The sequence below is a fragment of the Hemiscyllium ocellatum genome (assembly GCF_020745735.1).
Source record: "Hemiscyllium ocellatum isolate sHemOce1 chromosome 27 unlocalized genomic scaffold, sHemOce1.pat.X.cur. SUPER_27_unloc_18, whole genome shotgun sequence".
In the NCBI taxonomy this organism is placed as follows: Eukaryota; Metazoa; Chordata; class Chondrichthyes; order Orectolobiformes; family Hemiscylliidae; genus Hemiscyllium; species Hemiscyllium ocellatum.
Genome location: NW_026867485.1, coordinates 199,515 through 212,020, shown reverse-complemented (window position 1 = coordinate 212,020; position 12,506 = coordinate 199,515). Strand labels below are relative to the sequence as shown.

The following is a 12,506-nucleotide window of genomic DNA, read 5'->3' as shown; positions in this document are numbered from 1 at the left end:
CATTCAGCCCATTGAATCTGCTCCACCATTTACTACCATAATGTCTAATATTATGATCCAAAAACCCACATTCAAGCCTTATTATTGATTCCCTTATTGACTAAAATTCTGCCCACCATCTGCCTTGACTTTACTTAGTGATAGAAATTCAATAGCCCTGTCAATCATTACCCTCTGAGAGAAGATATCCACCTCATCTCCATAATAAATATGCAAACACTTAAGATGAGAGGCTATTCCTTCTGGACTCTCCCACAAATGAACACTACCTTTTTGGCAACTAACCTTTCAGGCCCACTAAGATTCTGATATTTATTCATTAAGATCTCCTCTCATTCTTCAAAACTCGAACGAATGCTCAACTAAGCTTCTCAACATTGCATCATTTGCAAACACGTCAATTCCCAGGATTAATTTTGAGAACGCTCTCTCACCAGCTTCCAATGTTTCTGTCATCTCCTCTACTTCGAGGGACCAGAAGTAGAAAACACACAAGTTACAGCATAATAAAAGAATGATAAAGAATAGACATTTTTCTAGCAGCAATTCGAAGTTGTGCAAAAAATTTCAGATAGAAAAAGAGTTCAATCATACAGTGTTAAGGAGTCAGATGGCTTGGAGGAAGAAACTGTTGCACAATCTGGTCGTGAGAGACTGAATTGGGAGGTGGGTTGGGGGGTCTGGGAAGTTGGAGTTCCTCGCTGCCACATAATTTTGTGCCTCAAACTATGCATAAAAAGTTGTTCAACTCATCCAGCAGTGGGGAGGCACCACCAGCACAACCAGACAATGCTGTTCGGTGGGTCATGATGGCCTGGATGGCCTTCCACACGCTCAGTTTATCACTGCTGTCCTGAAAGTGGCTGTGTATTTTTTGTGTGTATGCACATTTTGACTCTTTGACGCCCGGGTCAGGTTGGCCCTCACTGTTGTTAGGCCCACCTTGTCATCTGCTATGAAGGTAGAATCACAGGTCCTCAGCACTGCACACACCTTTGCAGTCATTCATGGCTTCTGGTTGGGGCAAGAAGTGATGGTCTTGGACAAAATGACACCGTCAATACACTTGCTAACGTAGGAAATAGCTGACACCATGTACTCCTCTAAATTGATGGAATCGCTATCATTTGTCATCTCCCTGAACACCCACGAGTCAGTGCGCTCAAAACAGTCTTGAAGAGCAGAAATGGCTCCACCTGGCCTGGTTTTACCTGCTTCAGAACCGGTCTGACACACCTGTATACTGGGATTAGCATAACAGAGATGTGCTCTGAGGAGCTTAGGTAGGGCAGGGATATCAGTTTAACCCCAGAATGAGAAAAGAAATTGAAAAGGATGGGAAGGGTGTAGAAAGAAAGTGCCGTACTCACAGATGTTGGACAGAGGAAGGAAGTTGCAGTCTGGGCTGAAGCTCTATCTTCATTCAGAGAAGTAGTAGCAGCTTCCCGAGCTCATTTAGACAATAGGTGAGCTCTGATTGGCAGGAGGACCAGACTCCTTTCTGGTTCTCCAGGGTTTGCAATTGGTCAGTCGACAAGTATGGTTCATGTCTTTGTGCGACGTACGGACCAAAAGGACCTAGAACACAGCGACATGACCAGTCGGCGCTGCGATTCCTATTGGCTCCTTCAGGACGCCCCGCCCTCCATCGTGAACGTCACAACGCGGGTCGAGGCCAGTTTCAGAGGGAAACTCCCTCCCTCTGGGAAACATCTATGAACAAATCAATGTCTCCCCTTTCCATTCGTCATCCTGGTTTGGAGACGGGGAATGAGAGGGGAAGGTGTAAAACTATTCAATATAGCAGCTGGAAAAAGAGGAAGTGAATCAAATAGAAGGGGTTTCAGATTCTCTCAGTCTCTCAAGGCTTTCAGATCCGCAAGGCATTTATCAGGACTGGAACTTGAGAAGGGACAGAGATCTATCGAGTGTTATTAAATGGTGATATATTCAATGTGCTAGCCTCTGAGATTCAAATACAATTATCTGTTGTATTTTTGTCCTTTAGCTATGTCATATACTTCCAATTATAGAATTATTGAAGGGAACAGTAAGTGACCATTGGACAGAGACCTCCCAATTCATATACTCAATGCTCTGACCAATATAGGGCTACTTTCTCTGGAGTGTCAGAGGGTGAGGGGTGACATTATACAGGTTTATAAAATCATGAGGGGCATGGATAGGGAAAATAGACAAGGTTTTTTTTCCCCTGGATGGGGGAGTCCAGAACTAGCAGGCATAAGTTTACGGTGAGAAAAGCGACCTAAGGGGCAACTTTTTCACGCAGAGGGTGGTGCAGGTATGGAATGCGCTATTAAAGGAAGTGGTGGAGGCTGCTACAATGACAACATTCAAAATGGCATCTGGATGGGTGTATGAATAGGAAGGGTTCGAGAGATATGGGCCAAGTGCTGGCAAATGGGACTAGTTTAGGTTTGGATGTCTAGTCAGCATGGACAATTTGGAATGAATGGTCTGTTTCCGTATGTACATCTCCATGCTTCTAAGGCTCTATGACTCTCCCTAGAGCTCAAACTCTCCAGGCCTGGCAACATCCTTGTGCATCTTTTCTGAAACCTTTCAACTTTAATATCCTTCTGAAAGCAAGAAGGCCAGAATTGAACACAATATTTCAGAAGTGGCCTCACCAATTTGGGATAACTGGTCAGCATGGATGAGTTGGACGGAAAGGTCTGTTTCCATGCGGTCAGGTTCTATGACTCTATGGTAGGGATATAACCCATGTCTGCATTCCCTTCTCCATCCTACCATTTGTGGTTTGGCTCAGACTCTGGGAACATCAGTGGGCCACACAGACCATGACAATTTCAAAAATACCTCCAAAAGCCACCAGGATTGTAAGACATTATCAGAAACTCTCATTGTTCCAATTTGTTCAACCTTCAGTAATGGACAAGCATTCTCTGTTTCCCATGTTATCGTCCTGACAGCCTCCTGGGGAAGGGACAAACTGGAGCCAATCTTTCCATGGGATAGATTTCTTCACAGAGTCAAACATGACAGGTATACATCTCCCGACTCCACTGCATGTTCCAAAACAGTAAGTGTGTCTTAATAGGTGCTCAACTGACCAGTGAATGTAAGCACTCTTGAGTATTAATAGTCGAGAGTGCGTTGCTGGAAAAGGACAGCAGGTCAGGCAGCGTCCCAGGAGCAGGAGAATCGATGTTTTGGGCATATGTCCTTCATCAGGATCGATGTTCAGGCAGAAGCCCTTCATCAAAATCAGCTATTCCTCAGAACTGCCTATGGAACCATCTGATCTCACATGGACTCCGGACCACATTCAGCCCAACACAGTTTGAACCTGATCAGGATACCCAGTACACACTACAAATTCAAAACCTTCAGCAACAATTCTCTTTCCGGATCCTCTGCTCCATGCTATCAGCCACGCACCGCCACCTGCAGTCAGTCCTGCCTCAGCAATACTCCCTTCCTCTTGAATACTAATACAAGTCACACACACAAAGAATCCAAACGTGCTCTGCTTGGTGTGACTGGATTGGTGTCTGAGCAGATGGGATGACTGACCAAATCCCTTTCTGCACGTGGAGCAGGTGAAAGGCCTTTCCCCAGTGTGAACCCGCTGGTGTCTCTGCAACTGGAATAATCTGTGAATCCCTTACCATACACAGACCAGGAGAACGGTCCATCCTCAGTGTGGATGCACCTTTGCGCCAGCAGGATGGATGAATGGCTAAACGCTTTCCCACAGACGAAGCAGGTGAACAGCCTCTCCCTGGTGTGACTGTGCCGGTTTGTCTGCAGGTCAGAGGAGTTAGTGGATCCCTTCCCACACTTGGACCGAGTGAATGACCTCTCCCCGGTGTGAACCTGCTGGTGGGTCACCAGGGTGGATAAGTGAATGAACCCCTTCCTGCACATGGAGCAGGAGAACAGTCTCTCCCTGGTGTGAACCCGAAGGTGCATAAGCAGGGCAGACAAATTAATGAATACCTTCATGCAGACAGAGCAGGAAGATGGTCTCTTCCCTGGTATGGACCTATTGGTGGATCAGCAAGGCGGATGACTGGGTTAATCCGTTCATGCACTTAGAGCAGGCGAACGGCCTCTCTCCGGTGTGAGCCGGCTGGTGGGTCACCAGGGTGATAAATAAATGAACTCCTTCCCACACACGAAGCAGATGAAAGGTCTTTTCCTCGTGAAACTCTACCGGTGGATCACCAGGGTGGATAAATGAATGAAGCCCTTGCTGCACATGGAACTGGCGAAAGGCTGCTCCCCAGTGTGATCATGGCAATGACGTTCAAGCAAATATGGAATTTTGAATTCCCTCCCACAGTCCTCGTATTTCCACGGTTTCTCTATGATGTGGGAATCCATGTCTCTGTCCAGCTTTGACAACTGTTTGAAGGACCACTCACACATGAAACGTGTTAAATCTCTTGCCACTGCCATTCATCAGGCTTACTTTCCAATTAAGAAGATCATGCATGTCCTGCTGTTCTGTTAACTTCATTTGCTACCTGTACTCAATAACCTTTCATTCCCTGTCACTCAAAATTCAGTTCAGTTCAGCCTTAAATACATTCAAAGAGCCTGTCGCTATTACTTTCTGTGTGGGAGCATTGCAATAAAGAAGAGAGAATAAATTCCTCATTCTGTCTGATATGGGAAAGTCCTTATTTACAATCTGTGTCATCCAGTTCTAGATTCTCTGACAAGGAAGCATTTTATTAATATCTATCCTGACAAGCCTCCCCTCCTCAGAATGTGCCGTACTCACATGTTGGACAATGGAAGGAAGTTGCAGTCCGGAATGAAGCTCTATCTTCATTCAATTTCGGAGTAAAACTCCCTCCTCTAGACAACACCGAGGAGCAAAGCAATGTCTCCCCTTTTCCATTCTTCATCTTGGGAGGGAGAGATGGGGGGAAACTGTTCACTTATTGCAACTGCAGTGAATCCAGGGAGGGACAAGACTCTGCAAAGGTGCTCAGATGCTCTCTGTCCCTCTTAAATGTATTTTCACTTTTTTCCTTAATTTGACACATTCATTTGAATACAATTTGCACCCTAGAAATCGATAGCTTTTTTCCTCACGTACACAATTAAAAGGGTAGTTTCTCATGGAACTGAGCAGCATTTAAGGGATTAGCACATTAGTATAAAAAGTTCATATATGTTCCTTCATTTGGAGTATATCTAATATTATTCACTGTTGTAAAAGTTTGATGGCTAATATGTTTCACCTACTAATAACATTCTATATTTCTTGTCATCTTTTTCATTTAATAGAATGGAAGGAAGTCATTCAGAAACTTAAATGGCTTTCTTTTCTTAAGCGGCCTTGATATTTCATTTTCATGTCCTTGATTCAGCTCCATTTGCAGCATCTTTGACAGCATCTTGTTCTAGGTCATTGTGTATGGAGGAAAGCTTCACTTAGGTGCTTCTTAAGGCTGGCTGCCTGGCTGCATGACAGTTTTCAGTTTTGGTGTCCTGGATAACGTGTGATCAGAAGGCATCTGGCAGTTTACAGGAATTTGGTGCCGATGCTATGTTCATTTAACAGTACACTTACTTTGTTAATTTTTCTGAAGGATATCAAGTGGAAGACCAGGGTTGTCTCTACTACCCTTCTTGAACAAGGGAACCACCTTTGCTATCCTCCAGTCTTCTGGCACTATTCCTGTAGACAATGAGGACATAAAATCAAAGCCAATGGCTCTACAATCTCCTCCCTTGCTTCCCAGAGAATCCTAGGATAAATGCCAGCAGGCCCAGGGGATTTATCTATTTTCACCCTTTCCAGAATTTTCAATACCTCTTCCCTACATACTTCAAAGCCATCCATTCTAATTAATTGTGACTCAATATTCACATCGGCAAAAATGTCGTGTTCCTGAGTGAATACTGACGAAAAGTATTCATTCACTGTCTCCCCAATCTCTTCAGCCTCCACGCGCAACTTCCCACTATTATCCTTGACTGGACCTATTCCTACCCTAGTCATTCTTTTATTCCTGACATACCTGTAGAAAGCCTTTGGGTTTTCCCTAATCCTACCAACCAAGGACTTTTCATGTCCCCTCCTTGCTGCTCTTAGCTCTGTCTTTAGATCCTCCCTGGCTACTTTATAACCCTCAATCACCCCAATTGAACCTTCACGCCTCATCTTTACATAGGCCGCCCTCTTTGCTTTAACAAGGAATTCCAATTCATTATTAAACCACGGCTCTCTCACACGACCCTTTCCTCCCTGCCTGACAGGTACATACTTATCAAGGACACTCAATAGTCCCTCCTTGAACAAGCTCCACATGTCGATTGTGCCTTTCCCTTGAAGCCTACTTTTCCAAGCCACGCATCCTAAGTCATGCCTCACCGCATCATAATTTCCCTTCCCCCAGCTATAACTCTTGCCCTGCAGTGCACACTTATCCCTCTTCATCACCAGAGTAAAAGTCACCGATTTGTGGTCACTGTCCCCAAAGTGCTCACCTAACTCCAATTCTAACACCTGGCCTGATTCGTTACCCAGAACCAAATCCAGTATGGCCTCACCTCTTGTTGGTCTGTCAACATATTGTGTCAGGAAACCCTCCTGCACACATTGGACAAACACCGCCCCATCTAACATACTCGAGCTATAGCTTTCCCAGTCAATATCTGGAAAGTTAAAGTCCCCGATAACAATCACCCTATTACTTTCACTCTTCTCCTGAATCATATTCGCAATCCTTTCTTCTATGTCTCTAGGACTATTAGGAGGCCTATAGAAAACTCCTAGCAGGGTGACCTCACCTTTCCTATTTCTTACCTCAGCCCAAACTACCTCAGATGGCGAGTCTTCATCCATCGTCCTTTCCACCACTGTCATACTATCCTTGACAAGCAATGCCACACCTCCCCCTCTTTTACCCCCACCTCTGACCCTACTAAAGCATTTAAACACTGGAACCTGCAACAGCCAATTCTGTTCCTGTTCTACCCATGTCTCCATAATAGCCACAAAATCGAAACCCCAGGTACCAACCCATGCTGAAAGTTCACCTACTTTATTTCATATACTTCTCGCATTGAAGTATACACACTTCAAGTCACCTTCAAGTTTACAGGCACCCTCCTTCGAGATTGATGCCATGTTCCTAACCTCCCACCACTCAAGGTCCTACACCCTAAAGTGACAGACTAGGTTCCCATGCCCCTGCAGAGTTAGTTTAACCCCCCCCCCCAACAAAGAGCACTAGCAAACCTCCCCCCAAAGATACTGGTGTCCCTCAGGTTCAGGTGTAGACCACCCTGTTTATAGAGGTCCCACCAGTCAACAATCCACAAGCCAGGGACACAGCCAGACAGAAAGGACTCAGGGTGATCCAGGTAATGATTACAGACGCTCACAACAGACTTGAAAAATACAGACAAGAAATTGCGCGCCAAAAATCGTTAATTTCAAAAACCACCAATCAGGAATGGACCCGGACCATAGAACAGGCCGTCACCATAGGACAGAACAGGACCACACACCGCAAAAAAACGGCACTAAAAGAAAAAATAGCCAAACTAACACACAACGAAGAGGACACCACAACACACACCTGGGTTAAAAACCTCTCCCACAGACAGCTCACAGACACGGAAGGAATAATACTGGCCAAGGGACTCAACTACAACCACAGGGATGCCAAGACAGCAGACTTCCTAGCAGCACTAGAATGCACACTCAGGAACAATGGACTGACAGAAGAGACACAACAAACAGTGAGACAAAGTATCGTACCTCTGATAACAAGGAAAAGACAAACACATAACCTCAACACCAAGGAGGGAAAAGCACTAAAATCACTAAGAAACGATAAGAACATAATCATACGACCAACAGACAAAGGCAGAATGACGGTCATCCTGGACAAAGCAGAGTACATCCAAACAGCGCAACAACTACTTGCAGACACCAACACCTACCAAACTGGCTAAAGAGCTACAGCAGAAACTGAAACACCTGATCAACGGATTCAGACACTCTTATACAATCAATACAGGAATTCTTGGACATCATCAGAAATACACACATAGACAAAGAAGATACCATGGTCTCATTCGATGTAACAGCACTGTTCACCTCTATCGACAAAACCCTAAAAAAACAATAGCCAACCTGCTGGACATACAGAACAGACAACAGGACGTTGAACCTATCAACAAAGACGGCATACTTAAACTACTGGACCTGTGCCTCACAACACACTTCACATTCAACAACCAGATATATGAACAAATCAACGGAACACCCATGGGCCCACCGATCTCTGGACTCATAGCAGAAGCAGTAATGCAAAGGTTAGAACAAACAGTCTTACCGCAAATTCAACTCAAACTCTGGGTCAGATATGTGGATGACACCTTTGTAATCATTAAGAACACAGAAATAGAGAACACACACCGGATCATCAACGCCACACTCACAGGAATCCGATTCACGAGAGAGGAAGAAAAGGATAACCAACTCCCATTCCTAGACGTGATGGTACAGAGAACACCGAATGGAGAATTCACCACAAATGTATACAGGAAAGCAACACACACAGACCAAGTCCTGAATTATGAAAGCAACCACCCCAACACACACAAACGAAGCTGCATCAGGACACTATTCAAAAGGGCCACAACACACTGCAGCACACCAGAACTGCAAAAAGAGGAAGAAGAACACCTATACAATGTATTCGCCAAAAACGGATACCCGCGCAATTTCATCAACAGATGCCTAAGGGAAAGACAACGGAACGAGGACATGCCGCAACTCGAAGGACTAGCCATACTACCATACATAAGGAGCATTTCAGAACTGACAGCCAGACTACTGCGACCACTAGGACTCATAACAGCACACAAACCAACAGCCACTCTCAGACAACAACTCATCAGAAGGAAGGACCCGATACTCAGCATGAGCAAAACCAATGTAGTTTACAAAATCCCATGCAAGGACTGCACAAAACACTACATAGGACAAACAGGAAGACAGCTAACGATCTGCATCCATGAACACCAACTAGACATGAAACGACACGACCAGCTATCCTTAGTAGCCACACATGCCGATGACAAGCAACATGAATTCGACTGGGACAACACTACTATTATAGGGCAAGCCAAACAGAGAACAGCCAGGGAATTCCTAGAGGCATGGCTCTCATCCACAGATTCTATCAACAAACACATGGAGCTGGGCCCAATATACTGGCCACTGCAGCGGACAGCTGGAACTGACAACCGGAAGTGGCAGAGAAAAGCCATTATAAATTCCGGAGGAAACATCACAAAAGCGCTTCACAGGAGGCTCCCAAGCACTGAGGATGTCACCTAGACAGGGGGCGAAACGTTTGCAACACAAATTTCCAGCTTGGCGAACAGAACCACAACACAGGTCCCACCTTCCCCAGAAAGAACCCCAGTTATCCAGATAGCGGGATCCCTCCCTCCTGCACCATCCCTGTAACCACGCACTTAACTGTTCTCTCTGACTATTCCTCGACTCGCTATCACGTGGCACGGGTAACAAACCAGAGACAACAACTCTGTTTGTTCTAACTCTGAGCTTCCAACCTCGCTCCCTGAAAGCCTGCCTAACATCCTCATCCCTCTTCCTACCTATGTCGTTGGTGCCAATGTGGACCACGACTTCGGTCTGCTCCCTCTCCCCCTTCAGGACCCGGAAAACACGATCAGAGACGTCACTTACCCTTGCACCTGGGAGGCAACATACCAATCGTGAGTCTCTCTCGCCCCCACAAAACCGCCTATCTGTGCCCCGAGTCCCCAATAACTATTGCTCTGCTCTTCTCCAACCTTGGTGAAATGAGGTTGGGCTGTCTGGAGTACGGACAAGGCAGAAAACAGGGCAGTGAAATGGTTGGAGATAGTGTCGAACAGGTTGGCGTGAGCTGTGCGGTGTTTGGGGAATGTCAGCAATGAAGGTAGATTGGAAAATTGGGACAGCTCTCCTCGGAGAACCGAAGTTTTCCAAGTCATGAGGGACCTAGAAACAGGAAATAATGTTGTGAAAGTGATATCCATCAATTTCTAATCTGTAATATGGGCATTTTGGGGGCGGCACGGTGGCACAGTGGCTGGCACTGCTGCCTCACAGCGCCTGAGACCCGAGTTCAATTCCCGACTCAGGCGACTGACTGTGTGGAATTTGCACGTTCTCCCCGTGTCTGCGTGGGTTTCCTCCGGGTGCTCCGGTTTCCTCCCACAGTCCAAAAGATGTGCGGGTCAGGTGAATTGCCCGTAGTGTTAGGTAAGGGGTAAATCTAGGTTGTGCTTCAGTGTGGACTCGTTGGGCCGAAGGCCTGTTTCCACACTGCAAGTAATCTAATCTAAACCTTCCCTTCTGAGCAACAGGAACAGGCTCCGTGCCAGAGGCCTGAAAGGCCATTGCTTACCTCTGGTAAGTCGCCTTCCCCAAACGTATCCAGAATTGATTTCAATGAGCCTGACGTGATTTGAACACACAACCTTCTGATCTGGAGTCAGACGCGCTACCGTTGCCCCACAAGCTCACGGGTAGCTTGAGGGCTGTATTCATGCTTAAGGGAAGTGATCGCACTACAATGATTTTCCGTCTGCGTAACAACTGAGATCGACAGTTCATGTCTGTTCTGTCTCTCCCCCTCTCCTTCTGTTTCTCGAAACAATTTCCAACCCTACCTCAATAAAAAGCTGAAAGAACTGCGGATGCTGTATATCAGAAACAAAAAACAAACAGTAGTTGCCGGTGACCATTCCATAGAACTGATGGTGATTGGGAAAACGTTGGTTTATATGCAGGAGATATTGTGGGAGGAAGGCGGATGCAGTAAATGATAGATCAGGACAGAGCCCAAAGCGAGGGAAGAACTGTTGGACAGGAAAGGGAGTTGATAACGATCTGCGTGGGAGGGTGAATGGAGACTGTTCGTGGCCAAGAATAGGTAGTGTGTAATGACAGACTATGTGATAACAAGACTTGGTGTGTGTGGTAGGGACGAGGATACTATGGATTTCAACTCCTAGAATTATTGAATTCGATATTGGGACCGGAGGGATGTATGGTCCCCAAGTGTAATATCCGGTGCGCTTCGTTCTGCTGGTGCTGGGCTTCGCTGGGACAATACAGCAAACCTGAGACAGAGATGTTGGCCAGGGAACAGGTTGGGGTGTGGAATTGGCAGGCAACTGGAAGCTCAGGGTCTTTTTTTGCGGGCAGAACGTAGATGTTCTGTGCAGCAGTCACCCAGTTAATGCTTCGGTTTCCCCAATGTAAATGAGCCCATATTGTGAGCAGCAAATGCAGTAGCCTGGGTTGTGGGTAGTGCAGGTAAAGTGCCACTTCACCTGGAAGATAAGTTTGGGCCCTTCGATAGTCAGGAGGGAGCAGGTAAATGGGTTGGTGTCACACATTCGGCAGTTGAAGGGGAAAGTGCCGTTGGACTGTTGGGGTGGGAGTGGAGTTAGGGTTGGGGGGAATGAAGGAAGAGTGAACCCAAGGCATAACTCCTGCCCATTTACTTAACCGCCAAATAGAGGAATTTGTTACGTGTGTACATGGAAATTTTCTAATTCACAATGTGGATGTACACAAAAAAAAACTAGGTCTAAAGAATAGAACAAGCAAAATGCAGCACTGACCTGCTTACCACAATGGGTCTTGTTATTAGGTTAGAGGAGGAGGGCGGGTGGGAGGCACTACCCCTGTAGTGCCTCGGGTTCCTCTACTGCGCGCCTATATTGGAAAAAAAACTACCCAGGTAAGTTTGCGCTACACCAGCTTCCGGGTCCGCTCCGCGCTTTTTTCGAAAAAGATATTTAAATTTAAACCGTGAAACAAACGTAACCGCGTCTACAAACAGACACCGGCAAACAGCCCTTACCTGCTCCGCGGAGAGAGTGAGGATTGTTCACTCGTTTGTGGGTGTTGGAATGATTGCTTCTGCGGTTAAGTATTTGGTTTGCGTGTGTTGTTTTTCTGTCGACGCTAGTTTGAAGTTCCCCATTGACTGTTCGCTCTACTGTGACATCTAAGAATGGCACTTTGTTGCTGTTCTCCTCCTCTTCAAACCAGGAGCCCCCCTCAGGCCACAGTCTCACCACTTGGAACACCAATATACAGACTAGTCAAAGACCTCCACTGAAGACTAAAACACCAAGTCGAACACTCACGCCACTCCAGTTACTCCATCCAAGAATTCTTGAACACCAAAGACAACAAGATAGAAGAGGATGGAATAATACTGTCCATTGGCATAAAGCCCTGTTCACATCCATTAACATCAACGTGAACAAAGAAAACTGAAGACACTACTTGAAGAACCAAAGACACAAACACCAAACAGCACCAACTTCATCAGCAAAGATAACACTGTCAAGCTCGTGGAGCTGTGCCTTAGCTCCCACTTCCTATTCAGTAACAAGACTAACAAACAAATCGACGGACCGCCCATGAAACCACCAATATCAGGATTCCTAAC

At 46.0% G+C, this 12,506-nt stretch overlaps 1 non-coding gene across 1 annotated transcript; it reads right to left on the bottom strand.

Moving 5' to 3' along the window:
* Window positions 1-10,487: 10,487 nt before the first annotated feature.
* On the bottom strand, window positions 10,488-10,559 carry trnaw-cca (transfer RNA tryptophan (anticodon CCA)). Its single transcript has one exon. It is a non-coding gene; the product is annotated as a tRNA-Trp (tRNA).
* Window positions 10,560-12,506: the final 1,947 nt, after the last annotated feature.